The sequence below is a fragment of the Xiphophorus hellerii genome, chromosome 23, assembly GCF_003331165.1.
Source record: "Xiphophorus hellerii strain 12219 chromosome 23, Xiphophorus_hellerii-4.1, whole genome shotgun sequence".
Taxonomy (NCBI): domain Eukaryota; kingdom Metazoa; phylum Chordata; class Actinopteri; order Cyprinodontiformes; family Poeciliidae; genus Xiphophorus; species Xiphophorus hellerii.
In genome coordinates this window covers 12,036,555-12,055,994 of record NC_045694.1, presented here as the reverse complement: position 1 = coordinate 12,055,994, position 19,440 = coordinate 12,036,555, and the positions used below count along the sequence as shown (strand labels likewise).

General features: G+C 35.9%; 1 long non-coding RNA gene across 1 annotated transcript; it reads left to right on the top strand.

Annotated features, from left to right (window-relative positions):
• The first annotated feature begins 16,413 nt into the window (after window positions 1-16,413).
• LOC116714211 (uncharacterized) lies at window positions 16,414-16,619 on the top strand. Its single transcript, XR_004338026.1, has 2 exons — window positions 16,414-16,479; window positions 16,556-16,619. It is a non-coding gene; the product is annotated as an uncharacterized LOC116714211 (long non-coding RNA).
• Window positions 16,620-19,440: the final 2,821 nt, after the last annotated feature.

Here is a 19,440-nt window from a genome sequence, read left to right as displayed (position 1 = left end):
TGATCTAAAACCTTACAAATACACCCTCCTTTAAAGTGGGTACAATATCTTAAGAAATTATTTAAAGACAGAAAACTCCTTAGTTGTGTGAAGATTTCTTAACTTAACCCTTTCATGCATGAATTATGATCCTTTGTCAGGATTCTTTTCCATTTTTTTATTTTTCCTACTTTTTTTCATAAAAAAAAGGTAGGAAAAAAATTGGAAAGTTTTTTTTATTATTATTTAATTTTTTTCGGTGATCAATTTTCGTTTTCTCCAAATACAAAATTGTTATTTGAAAAATACATCAGTAGTATTGGTCTTTAGGGGTTATCTGATCTCACTTTTTTTTTTTTTTTACCTGCAAGAGTCGTACACAGTAGAAGGAGGGACAGGTTCGGTTGGCATTCTTTTTGTCTGTCGGCCATATTAGATTTAACAAAAATAATTTCTTGCATTTGTGGCCGATGGGCAGTAATTGATAGTGTATTTTATGATGCATTAGTGTCCACTTCAGTGGTCTGTGTGCATTTATAACATAAAAATCCATAAGAAGCACAAGAAAATGGCTTTTAGATAGCTGTTCACAGTAGTGACCACTATGCATGAAAGGATTAAATTTAGTCATTATAAATCAGATTTATTTAAAACAAAATGCAAGTAGCTTCATGTTTGTTGAATTGTTTTTCAAACTGTTTGATGTACTTTCCAGGAAATACTTTGAAGGCATCAAACTACACCATTTTTCACCAGCCAACAATTTTAGATCCGGGCCTCTCCACAGATCATGGGACTCTACAGTGTTCAGTCTTCACTGATCTAGAAAACAAAATGTGTTTAGAGGATCTCAGTGTGTTCTGGCTTAGAGCTGAAGCAGAAGAGTCTCATCCTGACATCATTTACATTGATAATAACAAACGTGGTGAATGCAAGAAGAAATCCGACAGTGAAAATAGTTGTTTTTATCACTTTTCTAAGAACATTACCTCCCCTGACTCTGCATTTTACTACTGTGCCATTGCTACATGTGGAAAGATTTTATTTGGAAATGCCATCAAAAGTAAGATTGGTAAGAGTTTCTCCTCAACATAAAGAATCATATACCTATCATGTAACAAACAGGGTTGTGCAATATATTTTTGTCTTTTTTTCCTAGAGCGATCTGGAGGTCTTCAGCTCATAATCCTTGTGATATTAGCAATATGCTTGGTTATTTCCGTGATTGTGAATATTGTTTTCATTTACCAACCTCTAAGAACTGGATGTAAATGCTTGAAAGGTAAGTTTGAGTTGACTACACCAAGGGTTTTACTCTACAGTGAAAATAATGTTAGAGCAATGGTTTGCTTTGGGGAAAATTGAGAACTCATATTTGTTTTATATGCTTATGGTTTCACATTACTTGCACCATTTACACTCAGTGTCATCATGGTGTCTTAAATTGAATATATACATATAGCTAGTTTATTTTATCACTATTGATCAAGTTTGACGCTCAATCTCTTTTGGAGATCAGAAAAAGTTCAAAACAGTAAAAGTTTGTGCTTTTATAGCATAACCACACAAACACCTATGTATTGCCTTACAATACTGCACTTGTATTTGGAAATGCCACCAAAAGTAAGATTGGCAATACACCATGTACTGCAGTTACAAGCATTACTAACAGAATTAAACCAAAATGTTCAGTTAATGTGGTAAAATGTTGAGAAATTGTAAAAAAAAAAAAAAAGTCTACATTTAAATTTCCCTGCATTTACTTTCAGCTGGAAGGGAAACTACCATTTCACAGGAAAGGAATGACGTTGGCAAACAATTACCTGAAACTGTGAGTAATTAAATATCTTGTTGCTGTATTCATAAAGTAATTTTCAGTACCTGGATATAAATGAATAATTTCAACTTCATAATATTGCCTTTTTACTATCCAGGATCGAGATGGAAACAGCAGTCATGCTGCATTAGATTTCTCTGGAGCAAAAGCGAAACAAGGAAGAAAGAAAAAGATTCAAATTGAGGAAATTTTGTACTCTCAGGTTAAATTCAAGGAAATTTCACCCATGTGAACATCTAGTATAGTTATGTGTCCTTTGTTTTTACACCACAATAATTACAAAACCCAGTATGTTAACTGGCAAAAGTTGTCTTTTAAGTTTATGTACGATGAAAACATTCAAAATGTATTCCTCTGATTTACCATCTAATGTTTGTATAACTTTATACAATAAATCTAGTTTCAACAATACAAGATGTGACTTTGATTAAATATAAAACTTCAATGTGGAGTATGAAACTTACAAACCCAAGTTACCATTCATTTGATGACATGTATATCTTTTTGTTTTTTTAGGATAAATATCAAACTGTAGAATAGACAAAATAATTGACATTTTTTACATAGATTAACATCAGGAATAAAGGAGAAAAGTCGAGCTTGTGGGTGCTACTCCAATGGAAACTGAGAACTAGCTGAACATGGGAGATTTTCATGTATGGTTGAGCTTCATCATTAAGAGCTTTGTATTCTTAACCCAACCTATAGACTTCACAACTACAGTACATGAACCAGTTCTTTAACATCACCATTAAATATTAATATATTTTTTCGCAAAACTGTAACTACAAGAAAAGGAAAGATGAAAATTATTTTATCCATGATTTTGAAGTCATAATAAAAAACTGTCTTTAGTGATCTTAGTACTGGAAGCAGGGGTAGACTGGAATACAGAACTACCAGGGATTTCCTGGTGGGTGGATGGGTCAGTGGGCTGGAGGTTTAGCCTGTGGAAAAGCCACAGTCATCCCAGAGTAATGAAGCTCATTTTTGCCTTCTCTGTTTCTTCTGCTTCAGCCAAGTTCTTCATAGATCCGCTCAGTGTGCAGCTGTGGAGTAGACCTGCAAACACATGAGCAAGTGCTGCAGATCGGTTGACAATGAAGAGCGGAGATCAGAAGAACTCATCCGATAGAGCCTAGCCTATGAATATAAAAATAGCCTCTATTGTTTATTATAAAATCAACCATCTTTAAATGGAAAATCTTTGTCCCCACTAAAACCTCATAAATTTAATCTCCCTGTTTGTCTCTCACAGCCAACAGAGAAAAGTGCAGTGCAATGGCTCTGGCTCATCAGGCAAGACCAGCAAAGGTATTTTAGGCTGGCCTTGCATGATGTAGGGGCCCTTTTCCTGTTAAGGGCATCACAACCATTAGGCTTTCCATCGTGGTTTCTATCAACCTCTAATGCATCTTCAGTCAGCACCAGACACAACTTCAAAAGCTGAATTAGAATCTAGTGTAAGGAGCTTCTGACTTATACACAACAGTGACAAGTCCAGAAATTTGTGATAAAGAATAAATAACACAAGGGCATCCAATGGCTGACTTGATTACATTTGTTCTGTTGGAATAATGAGAATCGTATTTATCTTTAAAACATACTATTAAAGTAAATGTTTTTCTCATAAATCAAGTAATACAGCAATCAATAAAAGGAGAGGTACATAATTGTTTTTCTCCAAATTACTTAAAGTATTACTAATGTAGGACAGCCAAACATGCCATTTACTTTGGAATATAAACATATTTTTTAAATACTTTGCTAAACATTTATGTGTTTAGTTAAAGTTTCTGAAACCATTGTGACAGGAAGAGCAAAGTGTCACTAGATGTTTAAGATTATAACTTTTGATAACCAATCAGAAAAATGTGTGAGTATGACATGTCTGATGTTGAAGCTCCTCCCAGTCAGATTAAAAATACCAGTGTTGTTTCTGGGACTGCAAGAGGGAGGATGAAGATGTTTGTGCAATTAGCTACACTGCTGTTTCTGCATCAGGCATGTGAGTGCTTTTGAATCAGTTGTAAGTTTTTAGTGATCATATTGAGAGGTTCTATCATGTAATATGTCTTCTTTTTCTTCAGATTCTCTGGTTCCAGTGATGCAGGTTCAGCTTGGTGAACCTGCAACTTTTCTATGCGCTATGCCAAAGTTTAAGTTCACCCAACAAGTCGTTTACTGGTACAAGCAGAGTCCAGGGGATACTTTGAGACAAATTGTTAAACTGACTGTAAAGCAACAAAAAATAACAACTTCTACATTTGGAACACAGTTTTCTGACTTAAGATGGAAAATTACTGATGATAAAAAAGAAATAAACTTGACAATTTTGAGGACAACACCAGGGGATTTGGGGATATATCACTGTGCAAGCAATGTTTCCACTGAGAATCCTGAATGGAGAGCTACAAATTTGACATTCAAAGGTAAATAATACAACATACTTCTATAAAGTTTGCAATTGCCTATGTCATGAAAGAAAAATAAGATATTGTTAACAATATGAAAACTTAACCAAACCTCCTTATTTTACACCCGAAATATTATTAAGTACTCATTTTGGTTGTTCGCCTATACATGTGAGGAGCAACAGGTATATTTAAAATATAAAATGTGAAATCCTAAAATAAACAAGATACTTTATATGTTCTGGTACATTTTAGTAACAGTAGAGCTGGTTCAGTTTGATGAATTTGTGACCTTTGTTCTGTGCTCTGCCCTATTCTTAGTTCAACCACAGACATTCACTGGTACAAACAGTGAATATGTTTGTACATTAAATTTTTGTACAGCATAGACTCTCCTAGAGATACTCTGAAACTGATTTTGAAAGTGACAATGAGACAGCACAAATCTGGAACATTGGAAAATATTTAATAGTGATAAGTGAATAATGGCATTGTTTAATATTACTTCTAAAACTTCACCGTATGGATATAAAACTGTAGGAAACAGAACGATATGCAGACTTGATAGAAACTTATGAACAAACTGTTCTGAGATTAAAATCTGACATACTTAAAATACATATTTTTAAGTATGTCATTCAAAGTATTTGACAGATTTCCACTGACAGCTGCCCAATATTTAATTGAAACCATTGAATATGCATCTGACATTGTTTAATTGACTTTTGTGTTTTTATTATGTTGCGCAGAGAATGCTGGAAGGGTATCCGACTACACTGTGATACAACAGCCTGGAGTATCCAATCCAGTTCGTTCAGGAGACACTGCTATCTTTCAGTGTTCAATTTTGTTTTATTCTGACAAGATGGCATGTTCAAAAGATCCTAACATCTTCTGGTTCCAAGCAAAATCCAATAATGCCTATCCAAACGTGATCTACACAGACACAAACAGTCGTGATGAATGTGAGAAGAGATTTGACACTGAGAAAAGTTGTTTGTTTCAGTTTTCAAAAGTTGTCAGCTCCTCTGATGCTGGGATATTTTACTGTGCTGTGGCCTCATGTGGAAAACTGTTAATCGGAAATGGAACCAGACTGGAAATTGGTGAGATTTTGTCTGTGATGCTTTTACTTAAATAATACATTTGTGATTTTATTAATTATGAACAATTCTTTTGTTTTTGTTGTTTCTAGCAAGCAGCACAAGCTTTGAATTTACAGCCCTGGTAACTGCAGTATCCTGCCTGGTCTTTTCATTGATTTTAAGTGTTGTTTTCATCTGTTGCCAAGCTCCAACAGCCGATCGAAAACCATCCCACACTGTAAAAAAAGTCAGTAAATTTACGGTAAAAAACTGTAAAAAACCAACAGTTTTTGACCGTCGTATCCAAAAACATTGCATTACCGTAGAAATTACATGGAACTACCGTAAGTCGAAACTGCAAAGAAAGTCAGTAAATTTACGGTAAAAAATTGTAAAATGCCAGCAGTTACTGACCAGAATATTCACAGCATTATACTGCCGTAGAAAATACATGGCATTATCATAACTGAATAAACATATATCCTAAATAATTGTGACAGTCACGAATGTAGAAAATACAGAAATATAGTGTAAAAATATAAGTAATTGTAAAGTTCTTAAAAAATTGTAATATTGCCAGCAGTTAATTACCCTAAACTTAACAGTAGCAATCAGCCAAAATTACAAATTTTGCTGATGTTTAGATCTACAATGTAAAAGCGTAAACAAGACTGCAAAATAATTTTTTACAAAGAACAGAATGCTGGTGTGATATTTTGGTTTCTTTTTTAATAATGCCTTTAATACACCAAACTGAAATCTCAGCAGTAGACCAGGCATCGATCTGGCGATCCACCGATTGCAAAGCAAACTCCTACAGCCAACGCCACCATCATTTATGAGAGCATTTGATCATTAACATTAAGAGAACTGTATGTTAGCCCCTCTTGCTTGAATGAAGCTGAAGTTGGTTTCCAATTGCTGCTTCCAATTTGGGAAATGGCTAAAGGGCAATTCCACCTAATTTTTCACTGCAATCAGCATCTTTAATTTACTCTAGCTAAAAAACTACAACACCTAGACTCTTCAAATCTGGACTAGATTATTCTCAACTCATATCAGAATATTTAGAACCAAGTGTGGGATTTGTAAAACCTTTATCTGATTTGTGAAACTTCAATAAAGAACAATTCTAGTGTTATCCAAAATCATACAAGTTGTAAAGTCACCCATCATTGAAGTTTCACAAATCCCACACTTGGTTTTAAATATTGTGCTATTAGTAGAGAATAGTCTAGAGCAGGGGTCCCCAAACTTTTTCCTGCGAGGGCCACATAGCTGTTCCTTTCTCTGCTCGGGGGCCGGTCTTAGTTTTTGGAGAAAGATACCTTAGAAACTTATTGTCGGCGGGGGGGGGGGGGGGGGGCTGTTCTGTCTTTGAAACTGTCGACGGGGGGGGGGGGGGGGGGGGGGGGGGGGTTGCTGACTACGACACATTCGCGGTCGCTTTTAGATAGATTTTTACCCAGAATGGAAATGGAAAAAAACCGTGAGTGAAACGGTGACTGGGACTGACTAGTATATATTTGAGGGAAAGTTAGTTTAACATCTGCTCAAGAGCCCCCTGGTGGTTGAAGAGAAATCCACAAACCAGAAAATACAATATATGAAAAAATACACTGAATGCTCTCTGGTATGAGGAGGCGGGCCAGATCCGGCATTGCCAGACCAAATGACGCAGGCCGTAGTTTGGGGACCCCTGGTCTAGAGAGTTTTTCATTTTGTTATTGTGATAAATAGTAGGGTTTACAGTAAATGGAGACTGTTATTTGTCATGTAAACAAATAATTATCTAGTTTGCATTGCTGCTTGATCCTTCAGCATCAGCAGCAAGATTCTTTTAACTCTGTTCCTGTAGTGGTGTCCTGAACTCAACACAGTAAAGTCACTGTGCTAACTAAGGTTGCTAACTAGGGTGCTGAGAGCCCAGTAGGCCTGGTCCTTGTCAAGATGCTGCTACTGTCTTTGAAATCAAATTTCTGCTATTTTTGCACGTTCAGGAGGAGAAGGGCAACACATCACAGGTGAGTCCCTTTCACGGTTTCAACTGAAGTTAGCTAACTTTAACCAACTGACAAAGAAATGTGTAGTTTCTGAGCCATGCTGTTTATGTACATGCACTGCAGCTAGATATTTTTACTATATGGAACATTTAATCTTCACAGATGCAACACTTCCATTAATGTTTCTGTAGGAACGGCTGCATAGATTATATTTCTGGTCTACTTCAGACTACATGTGCTTAAAGTTATTGTTAATGGCAGAAGCAACTTTTTCCAAGTTTGGTTCAATAATTAATTTGAATTACTTTGAGTGTGAAATGTTCATGCATGCAAGTTAAATCTCTGAAGAACATGTTAGCTTTTGTTTCAATATTTTGGTAATACTTAGAAGTATAAAGCTTGGCATCAGAGATATTATTTAATATTTTCCTTTGACCTCTTGACTCTCACACCCAAAATACTTGCACTAAAGTCACTGGGTCCATGACAGTTGAAGGATTTGAAGATAAGAGAATTTAAATATTAATATTTTACAGCTTTTCTCAGTTTGGGTGCATCTCTCAGAACAGAATTGAAATTCTTAAAACTACCTGTTCAATCTTCAAATTACTGTGTCACTTCTGCACATCAAAACAATTAGTTTTGCAAGTTTTGCTTTTGTACATCATGTAGCTGGTTATGTACACTTCTATGCTTTTATAATTGTAATTTGCTTTTATCGTCTTGATCAAAATATGTTAACCCTCCTGTTGTCCTCGGGTCAAAATGACCCGCCACTGTGTTAAACCCCCCCCCCCCCCAAAAAATCCCCTAAATGTAATTTTTTTAACTTGAGATTTTAAGACTTTTCCTAGATTGGCCCAGACAATAGAAAAAGTTCAGTGTTGCTTTTATTCTCATTTCCATGTAAGCTGTACAAAAAAAGGTACAAAGATGGTCTTCAGGTCAAAATGACCCGTGAGGCAAATGGAGTTGAAATCAAGGTCACAGAGTTATTTACAAACCATAAAATGTTACAAAGTTTTAGTTGTGTCTCAGATCAATCAGTAGCAGAAGTGAGCAGAGAGTGGAAGGCCAATTTTCCGAGCCACAATGCCAGTCAAACTCTTTCACACCTACTCAAGACTGATGCGATTTGATGACCGTGAATCAAGACCAGCAAGACGTATGACAGACAAACTTGCAGCCATAAGAGAGGTATGGGACAAGTGGGTGGAGCGGTTGCCCTACCTCTACAATCCAGAGCCTGATGTAACAGTGGATGAGCAACTGGTTCCATTTAGAGGTAATCTGTTTTCATATTTGTAATAAAAGTGATTTTCACTATTGATTTCTTTGACTGTTTTCTGTGACACTGATACTAATCACTGATGCTAATGTCTTTTGTCCAAAGGTTGTTGTCCTTTCCGGCAGTATATGCCCAGCAAGCCAGCAAAATATGGGATCAAGTCATGGGTGGCTTCTGAATCAAGCTATGCTTGGAAAATGCAAGTCTATACTGGGAAGTCAACCAGTGGATGCCCAGAGAAGAACCAGGGGTTGCGAGTTGTGCTTGATGTGACAGAGGGACTGAGGGGTCACAATGTGACATGTGACAATTTCTTCAACTCTTATGAACTCGGACAGCAGCTCCTGAAGAGGAAGATCACCATGGTTGGTACAGTTCAAAAGAACAAGCCTGAGCTCCCACCTGCACTGCTTGGGTCAAAGGAGAGAGAGGTCTTCTCCTCAAAGTTTGCCTTCACACCCACCACCACTCTAGTTTCCTACCTCCCAAAGAAAAACAAGAATGTAGTTCTTCTGAGCACACTGCACAAAGACGGCGACATTAGTGACCGTGAGGACAGGAAGCCAATCATCATCCTGGAATAAAACCGAAACAAAGGAGGTGTGGACAACCTAGATAAGGTGATTGGAGCATATAGCTGCAGAAGAATGACTGCCCGCTGGCCCCTGGTCATCTTCCACAACATCATTGATGTGTCCTCCTACAATGCCTTTGTGATTTGGATAGAGATCAACCCAACCTGGATGTCTCATAAGCACAACAAGAAGAGGGTGTTCCTGGAGCAGCTAGGAAAGGCACTTGTAACTCCACTCATTGAAAGAAGGAAGCATGTCCCCCACACAGAAGCCTCAGCAGCAGTTGTGAAAGCTATTCAGAGTGCAGCAGCTCCTGATCAACCTGAGGATCCATCTACCACAGCCACTTCCTCAGCTAAGCCAAGTAAGAGGAAGAGATGTCAGTTCTGCCCTCAGACTGTAAAACACATACTGTGTGCTGCAGGTGTAAGAAATATATCTGCAAAGGCTGTGCACTTGCATACTGCCCTACATGTGCCAATTAGTTGAATGGGTTATGTTATTTTTCATATTTTTGTATTGTACATCCTCTTGTTCACTGGAGAAAAGTAAAAGAAAATTAGTCACTGTGATGAATAAAAATGCATTCGAAACTCATTTTGCACATTTTTTTTCTTAAGCTATAGAAATTCAAGTGGAGAGGGAAAAGTCAAGTATTCACACATTTTGTGGTGAGTGACAATATACAAGATAGAATTTGGTGTTTAAAATTCAATTAAGCTGCTTATATTGGGGGTTTATTGAAGACGGGTCATTTTGACCCGGAGGATAAAGGGTGTATACAGAAAATGAGGACAACAGGACAACAACGTGTCTGTGTTGAATTCTCAACTTCCAAAATAGCATCAGTTCATTGTGTAAGTCTTAACATGCATAAGTCTTAAAGTTGTCATAATGTGAATCATATATTAATTAATTTATATTCTATTATTTTCTAAATCTGTCCTGAATTGGTAAATTGCTCCCAAGTGAGTCCTGAGTTTCTCTAACAGGTCAGTGTATGAACCATTAGCTCAACCAACGATCAACCAGTTTTCTGAAACAGATTGGAGGTGCATCTTGTGAACCATCAGTTGGCAACATTATGCTCTATATAGTCAGAACACAACACAATGTTACATGTCTGAGAACTGATGAACAAGTATCTGGGCAGAGTGAACAGCCAGAGAGAAGAAGAGGAGTGAGGCTGAGGAGGAAATAGTTGGGAGGAAAGCAGAAGAAGAGTCAGAAGAGGCTGAGGACATCTGCCAGTTTCCATCAGTCCAACATCAGGACATGGCTGAGACCCACAACATGATGCTGATGGAGGTCCTCCCACCCTACTGTTCATTCCTTAACCCCACTGAGGAAAAAAGATTCCTCAGTGGAGTTAAGGAACAAAGTGACTATGGAAATTAAAATGTAATGTAATTTCTACAGCACTGTACAGTTTTCCTTGAGGAGATTGTCCTGTGGCTCCTTTTCTACTTTTTTTGTTCTCTGCATTTCTGTCTTTTTCTTTCTGAATCACCATGGCATGGTCCATGAATAAATTATAGCAAAAGCGTAAATCAGTGTTTCTCAATCCTGGTCTTCAGCGTCACCCTGTCCTGCAGGTTTAGGTATTTCCCTTCTGCCACACACCTGAATTGTATCTCTGGATGATTAACAAGCTTCTGCAGTACTTGATTGTCATCCAATCATTTGAATCAGCTGTTCTGGAGTAGAGGCACATCTAAAACATGCAGAGCAGGGGGGCGTTGAGGACCAGGGTTGAGAAACACTGGCGTAAATGATCCTTTTGTAGTCTCTTCTCATGACTAATCGATTTGACTGTCTTATCTGTACATAGAGAGACTATAACTTATTATTTTGAGTCACTGATATGTTAACAGACAGGATTTTAAGAGCTGAACTAAGGATTTTGAAAGCAAACAAATGCTATTTTTCCTGTTTCTACAAATTGTTTTGAGAAATGCGCTTACTGTTTTGTAAATGCCAACAATGACTCGAGAAATGCACCAAAAGTGACTGAGAAAAACTAACCTAGCATAAATTGTCTCAGCTGTATCAATTTGTTTGCCTGTATGAAAAGTGTTCACATTTACAGCTTTGTTTCTGCTAGCTTGCAGGAAATGTAACTTACATAAATGGTTGAAGACAACCTATTGGCCTTCATGAGACTCAGATAAATGGTGAGTATCTATTTCATAAATTGCCTAAAACAGTTATATTTGTTTTTAGTTTGTGTATTTTGTCTGGTTGCAGACCAGAGGATCACACCTGTTGACAACAAACAAAGGTTTAACTACTGAATTTTCAGTCAGAAATGATCACACCACCTGGTTGAAGTACCTGTGTCCATATGCAAGTCAACAAAGGTGAAACAAACATTTAAGCGAATAAGATGTTCATGTAGTGCATCTTTCTAACTTTTTCTTTTTGTTTTCCAGCAGAGAGGAAACACCCGATTGACAACATGCGAGTCTCAATTTCAACCTGTGACTGGGAAGACTACAACCATCCTGAGCAACGTCTGATCTCAGCGACTTGTGACTCTCAACCCAGAACAAGAATCCTTTTATCACCATTTTGTCTTCTACAATATGTTATCTCTTATGTGGACACATACTGTTTGTTTTGTTTTTGTTTTCCAGATCTCAGTAATACCGTGAGGAAACTGGACATAAAATAGAATCAGTTCTTTTTTTAACTTGACTTTTTAAATAGAAATTGTTTCTTTAAGTGGATTACTCGTAATCTGTATTTTTGTTTAATTAGAAATTATTTTCTTTATAACTTTCTGTATAGAAATGCTTGACAAGTTACACTTCCTTGGTTGTTGTACTATAATTTGTATGGTAAAATTCTGGTAGGAACAGAGACCAGTAATTTACCATAAGTTTTTTTTGGGGGGGAGGGTTTACAATAAAATGTCAATATATCATACAGTCTGGATGTGTTTTTCACTCATGTAGATATTATGCCTCAGTCAGCATGACCGTATTTACTACGGCAAAACCACATTTTATTTTTTTTAAAATATTTTAGGAAGTACGGTATTTTACCGTATTTTAAAAATACGGTAGAATCCTGCATTTACAACATACGGTAAAAAACTGGCAGCTGTGGTTGCCAGAATTTTACCGTATATTAAAAATACGGTAAAATCCTGCATTTACAACATACGGTGAAAAACTGGCAGCTGTGGTTGCCAGAATTTTACCGTATTTCAAAAATACGGTGAAATCCTGCATTTAGCAAATACGGTAAAAAACTGGCAGCTGTGGTTGCCAGAATTTTACCGTATTTTAGAAATACGGTAAAAAACTGGCAGCTTTGGTTGCCAGAATTTTACCGTATTTTAGAAATACGGTAAAAAAATGGCAGTTTTGGTTGCCAGACTTTTACCGTATAAAGACGGTAAACTTCTGGCAACTCAGCTGCCAGTTTTTTACCGTAAAATGAGGCCGTTTTTTTTTACAGTGCAGGGCAAGTATGACAAAAAAATAAAAAAAGATGGTTGTCATTTTCATTATTTTTTTTATATCTGAGACCATATGCTCAAAATATTGAGCTGAAAGAGCAAATATTTTCTTCACTCGACAGGTTTTTGCAAGATGTGGTCCTATTGGTTTTGCTGGTTCAGTGTAATGTGTGCTTTATGTATTATGGGGCAAAATTCTCACATAGCTGTAAAGAGAATTTTTTAATGAGAAGTTTAGTTATTCCTTATCTATATAACATCTCTGCAGCATATAACAAATTATTTACTAAACAGAAGTAACTATTTTGTTTCCTTATGTAATTCGTTTATTTCTAAGACTGTCTTTCAGATTAAGTAGCTGCTAAGGTTGTTGACTCTCCTTACTGATCTCAAAGAAATTCTTCCTCTTATTTCTTCAAATTTTTCTGAATTTGACTTGTCATCATCAAATAACAGTTTAAAACCAAACTAAATAAAAGTTAAGTGTAGCAAGGTTTAAGTGGACTAAGTGAATAACCCTGCAATTTTTCATAATTAGGGATGGGAAGTATCTCTTTACAAGAAACACTACACAGCTTGGCACAGAAAATACCTGTAAGTAATACTGATGGAGGAAAAATGTTGTTTTTTTGGTATTGTGTCCATTTCCTAATATCAGACAACTAAATGCAGTAATTTATTTTTATCTTCCACATAGGCTGAAGGTGGAAATGAAAACTATGCTGCATTACATTTCTCTACGAGTAAGAAACGATGTGAAGACCGGAAGAAAAAAATGGAAAAAGAAGAGTGCTTTTACTCTGAGATTAAAATCTGAACATCAATAAATATTGCACTAAAAAATTATATATGTGGGGGCGTGCCGTGGTGGCGGAGGGGTTAGCACGACCCACATTCAGAGGCAACGTGGCCTCGACGCGGCTGTCGCGGGTTCGACTCCTGGACCCAATGACGTTTACCGCATGTCTTCGCCCCTCTCCTTCCCCCTTTCCTGTCAGCCTACTTTGAAAAAGGGACACCAGAGCCCACAAAACGACCCCTTGCGGGGCGATTAAAAAAAAAAAAAATTATATATGTAACTGCTTCTTATGCAGAATATTTTTAAATGCATTTCAACCCAAGCCATTTGAAATTATCTGTATTTTTAAGGCATGTTAATTTTTAAACTGCATTTAAAAGCAAGTCTGTCTCTTTGAAATTTTTTGTCTAAATTAGTTAGGTACTTCAACACAAGTAGTCAAAGAAGAACCCAGAAGTTTCAAGCATTATACTTCCATGTTAATAACATTCATTTGTATTGCTAATCAGTTAGGATCAGAGAATGCTATTTATAATTGTTATGCAATAATTTGTTTCCTTTATTGTACAATATGATGTTCTTTGTTTTATGTATTTTAATTTTGTGAACTTCAATAGCCTGTAATATTAGTTATTAATAAAGTAATAACTAGGTACAGGTTTTGCCCCTGTGTATTATAATCCTCACAGCCTTTCAGACTTTCCTTGTTGAACCACTGGGCAAAACATTGCTTGTTTATGCATTTTAAATACAATTTTTATAAACCAATAACAGTGATGCCATAGACAGGTTACTGTTGATGCATTGAACTCGACATGAGGGAGTCACATTAATAACAGGGTCATGCCATAGTCCTCTGAACTTTTGTAACAATGTGAAATGCACATGCCACCTTTCAATCAAGATGCAAGGTTCCTTTTGTAGAACAAGTTCATTTTACTGGCATTTTTATGATCCCTCTATGAATGCTGTTTATTTGGTGAGTAAATTAAAATGTCTCTGATACAACCTGTTCAAAAAATAGATTGATTATTAATTTGTCACATATTTAAGTGGCTGTAGTGGTTCAGGATGAAAGTTAATTCTGTATGTTTATCAAACAGTGGACTAAAGTCTAAGCTAAAATCTTCTAAATAAGAACTAAAAAAATCTAGAAGCAGGGATGTTCTTTTGTTGCATTTTAATGCTTCAAAATAAAAATAAATTAAATACAAAATTACTGGATATGAAAGGATCATCACCACAGTAAAACATAGCGATGCCTGGCAGCTTCATACTTTGGGGCTGTTCTATCTCTGGAAATGCAGATTTAGTGAAGTGGAGGCAGACCCAGCTGCATAGGCAGGCATTGGGGGGCATTGCCCGTCCATAGAGTCAGCAGTGCCCACCCTGGACTGGAAGCTGTTTTTTTATTATTATTATTTTTATCTCAGAGTGGCCACCTTTCCGTTATTCCTATCTCAATTTGATACAGTAGGGCCTTCCACATGCAGGCACGTTCTGTGGAAGTTCCAGGCCACAGGGATGCCAGATGTTCACAGTTGTAAGCCTACGTACTCTTAAGGTATACAGTTTAGTTTCTGACTGTCTCCTTCCTTTCCTCTGTCTTTGATGGAGAGAATCTCCAGTATTAAAAACACAAACAGTTACTTTGGCTGCAATCCTTTTATTATTTACAAACCAGCCACGGAAATTATTGTTCCTCGAATCTGACAAAAGCCACTGTGGTTTGATCTTTAAAAGGTTTACATTTTTAAAAGCAGGTCCAAACTTCATAGTATGCCTTACACTAGTAAATCTTTTAATGGCCGCATTATGTAGTAACTGCCACAATATGCAAAAATGTAATAAAATCTGGCTACGAAGTGTAGTAAAACCACTTTTTGATGCAAGATGTAATAAAATCTTTGAACACATTTTGTAGTTACTGCTGCATTATGCGATGACATTTTTGTTCTGATTATTACAGAATTCTATTTTAAAGCACTTTTATTTTGACGGCAGATTTTATTATATTAATAAATTGTTGCATTATTGCCTAATTCAGCAGTACAAAGAGCCATGGAAAACAAAATGCACGTTATTTTTGTCAAGAATTGATTCTTGACAAAGGTGCTGAAATGAGGGATGCAATGTTAACTATTTATCAAGGAAAGCTCTGCAAAAACGTTTGTACTCTTGACATGTGCACATGGGTGTGAGATGGTATATAAAGTCAGAATCCGTGCGAACTTACAACAAACTGAAACAGAGTGTAAAAATTCTGGATCAGATAGCAATGAGATCCAGAACTTCTGGATCTCATTGTTTCTGTTCTGTTCCTGAAGTGCACTGGCACCAATTGGCACCTTTATCTCATCATTACTAAGTATTTTCTAGATCTGAGGATGTCTGCCTCAGAGCAAGAAAGTCAGGAGTTTGAATCTTGGTCTGGGCTCTTTCTGTTCTTTCATGTTCTTCCTGTGCATGTGAGGGTTCTCTCTGGGTACTCTGGTTTCCTCCCACAGTCCAGAAACATGATTGTTAGGTCAATTGGTCTCTCCAAATTGTTCTTACATGTGAGCATGTGCTCATCTAGTCAACTAAAATACAGAGATCCACAATAGAAAGTAGCATGGCAATAAGAAATACAAAATATGTTTCAGTGTCTGCGTGTTTCTGCATTCGGTGAAATGACACAAACGAAGGAAATAGTGGAAATTTCACTGTTAATGTGTCTAAGTGTGTAAGCGCAACATTTTTTTAAAGAAGTGTGTGAAAAGAGAAGATTGAAGTGATATGCATTTCTAAGAAGTGGAAAAAAATGTGTGGCAGGAAGAGCATACAACATTTACTACTTACAATCTATATTTACAATCAGAATCTATATTTTGTGACAACCAATGAGAACAATATGTTAATTTGTAACCTCCAGCACATTAGTACTGCTTAAAGCACCACCCAATACTATTAAAACACCAGCAACTCTACTACCAAGAGACAGGGTCAAGATGATTGTGTTATTGGTGACATTGCTTCTTCTTCATCGGGGCTGTAAGTTTTTTTAATACCATTCTATTCATGCCTAAATAAATACATGTTATAATTATTCTTTTTTTTTTATAATTAGACACTGCTGTACCATTGATGCCGGTTCAGGCCGGAGAATCTGTGACCTTCCAATGTGCTCTGCCTAGTGAGTTTAAGGAAAGAGATATCTACTGGCACAAGCAAAGTCCAAATGATTCCATGAGGCTGATTTTGAAAATGTCATTGAGACAAAAGAAAAATACAACCATTGATTTTGAGCAAGAGTTTTCCGACTCAAGATGGAAGGTGAATAATGATCAAAAGTTTAGCTATCTGACATTGCTGAATACAGCCTACAGTGACGAAGGTCTCTATCACTGTAATATCACTTCGTGGACAGGGAGATCCGAATGGAGTTGGACATATTTGATGGTGACAGGTAAAAAATTATTTATGTTTTAAATTTCTGCTTCTAAAGCTTCACCCTATGGGGAAAAATATTTTAGGAAACTGAACAATATGTAGACTCAATAGAAACATATAAGCAAACCATTAAGATTGAATTTTAAAATTTACTTAATACATTGTTGTAAGTATGATATTCAAAACATTGACATGTATTAAGTGTCTCACTGAATCTGTCCATTAATTTACTTTTAAACTTTTCTTCTGTTGTGCAGAGAATACTGTGAAGGATAGTCAGACAACACTGTCATTCAGCAACTTGCAGTATCCATTCCAGTCCATCCAGGAGACACGGCTACCCTTCAGTGTTCAGTTTTGTTTGACTCTGAGACGATGGCTTGCTCTGAAGATTTCAGCATGTTCTGGTTCCAAGCAAAATCAAACAATACCTATCCAAATATGATCTACTACAGACGGAAACAAACATCATGAATGTGAGAAGAGATCTGACTCTGAGAAGAGTTGTATGTTTAATTACTCAAAAGTTGTCAACTCCTCTGATTCTGGGATATTTTACTGTGCTGTGACCTCATGTGGAAAAATATTATTTGGAAATGGAACCAGACTGGAAATTGGTAGGATTTTGTCTCTGATTCTTTAAATTAAATAATACATAAATTATCATACAAATAATATCTTTTGTTGTTTTTAGTGGACAACACAAGGTTTGAATCGATTGCCCTGGTGACTACAGTATCCTGCCTGGTTTTTTCTTTGATATTAAATGTTGTTCTCATCTGTTACGGAGCTTTGAGGGCAAGGCAAAAAAGATCCTGATGGCAAGTATTCCAGAAAAATGTAGATTTTCATTATTTTAGTTTGTTATTTTTTATCTGGGACTATGTACAAAATTCATTATTTTAAATAGATATAACTCTTTATCTGTATTCTCTAGATTTGCCTATTTGGTGTAAAGTTTGTTTTATTTGTTCATGGAAGGATCTAGGCATAATTGCAACAATCATTTTTGATGCCAACTTCGAAGTTATGAATTAGTTAAATATGTTTTTGCATTGTTTTTATTTGCATTTATTATCTGTGACACTTGGTAGTCAAATTTCTAACTAAACATAAGTAACTATTTTGTTCCCATCTCTAAACTTAACTAATTTGCTTCTTTCTAAGACTGTCTTTTAAAATACTTCAAATTGTTCATGTAATTTACAGCCCAGTCCAGTTTTTAATTACAAAAATTAAACCGGCTAAAGCTTTTGACACTTACTACAAAACTACACTTACTGCTGTTACTTATCTTAAAGTATGTTCACCTCTTTCTTCTGCATATTTGCTCAGCATCTATTAGTTGACTTATGTCAGGATTGAAAATAACAGATTTAAACATCCATAGTAAATGGATGGAGTTATAATCTTCAGATTTTTATGTGTCAGGAATGGAGAGCACCACTTCACAAGAGACATCGCACAGACTGCGACAGAGAATACCTGATCCTGTAAGTAAAATGGCTTGATGAACAATATTTATTTGCTTTGGTTTCCTTTTATTCATAGTTCAACAGGCAAATGAGCTAATTTTATTTTCATCTCCTCCACAGGCTGATGGTGGAAACATAAACTATGCTGCCGTGGATTTTTCTAAGCGAAAGGAAAAAGCGTGGAGGCAAGAATAAAAAACTGGAACCGCAGGAGTGTTTATACTCTGACATTAATGTCAGAGTATAAACGATATTTATTGATTCATATCAATAAATATCGATATGAAAATTCAGACATATGACATATAGTCTTATTAACATACAGCGCTTGTCTTTTTGAATTGTTGTTTAGGGTTTGGGTTGTAATCATTGTAATGTTTTTGTAATCATCTGTAAAAACAAAAGAATTTGAAATGACAGAAATTGCTTTGTATAACTGGATACCTTACAGAATTATTCCTCACAAATATATGAGGGTTTAACAATGTGTCTCTGATCACCTTTCTGCTGGAAAAACATTTTGAAAATTAGGTAATTACTGGTAAAAAGATGATTAAAATGTTTATTTCTTGTTTTGCTTTTTGCTGCCTTGGATTTTATCCTCTGTACATGTCCCAATTAGTTGCATTATAGTCCAGAAGTAGTTGAATATTATTATTGAATGCTAAAGAAATTACTACTATTTCACATTAATCTTCACAGCTCATATTACTGACTTTGATTTTCTAAGTTTAGATAAGAATTTTTTTTTTTTTTAAATATTCCAAATCCAATATTTATTTTCTGTTTGCAGAATAACAATGGAAACAGACTGCTGCATGTCATGGTGTATGCGCAATAAATAAATCTCATTTGATGCTCACCACTATAGATTGACTTAAGCTGTTTTTTAGTCCATATCTGTATTGTTTTTTGTCTTATTTGTCTGATAAAATATTTTAATCATTTTTTTTGCTTTCACTTGTTATGCAGAAACTCTTTGTAATTAATAGAAATAAAGTTTCCTTTCCTACCCCATAAGCTTGCTGCTTTCACCAAAGAAAACGACACCTAATAATAGTAATGAGATAAGCTGTCATAATTATGA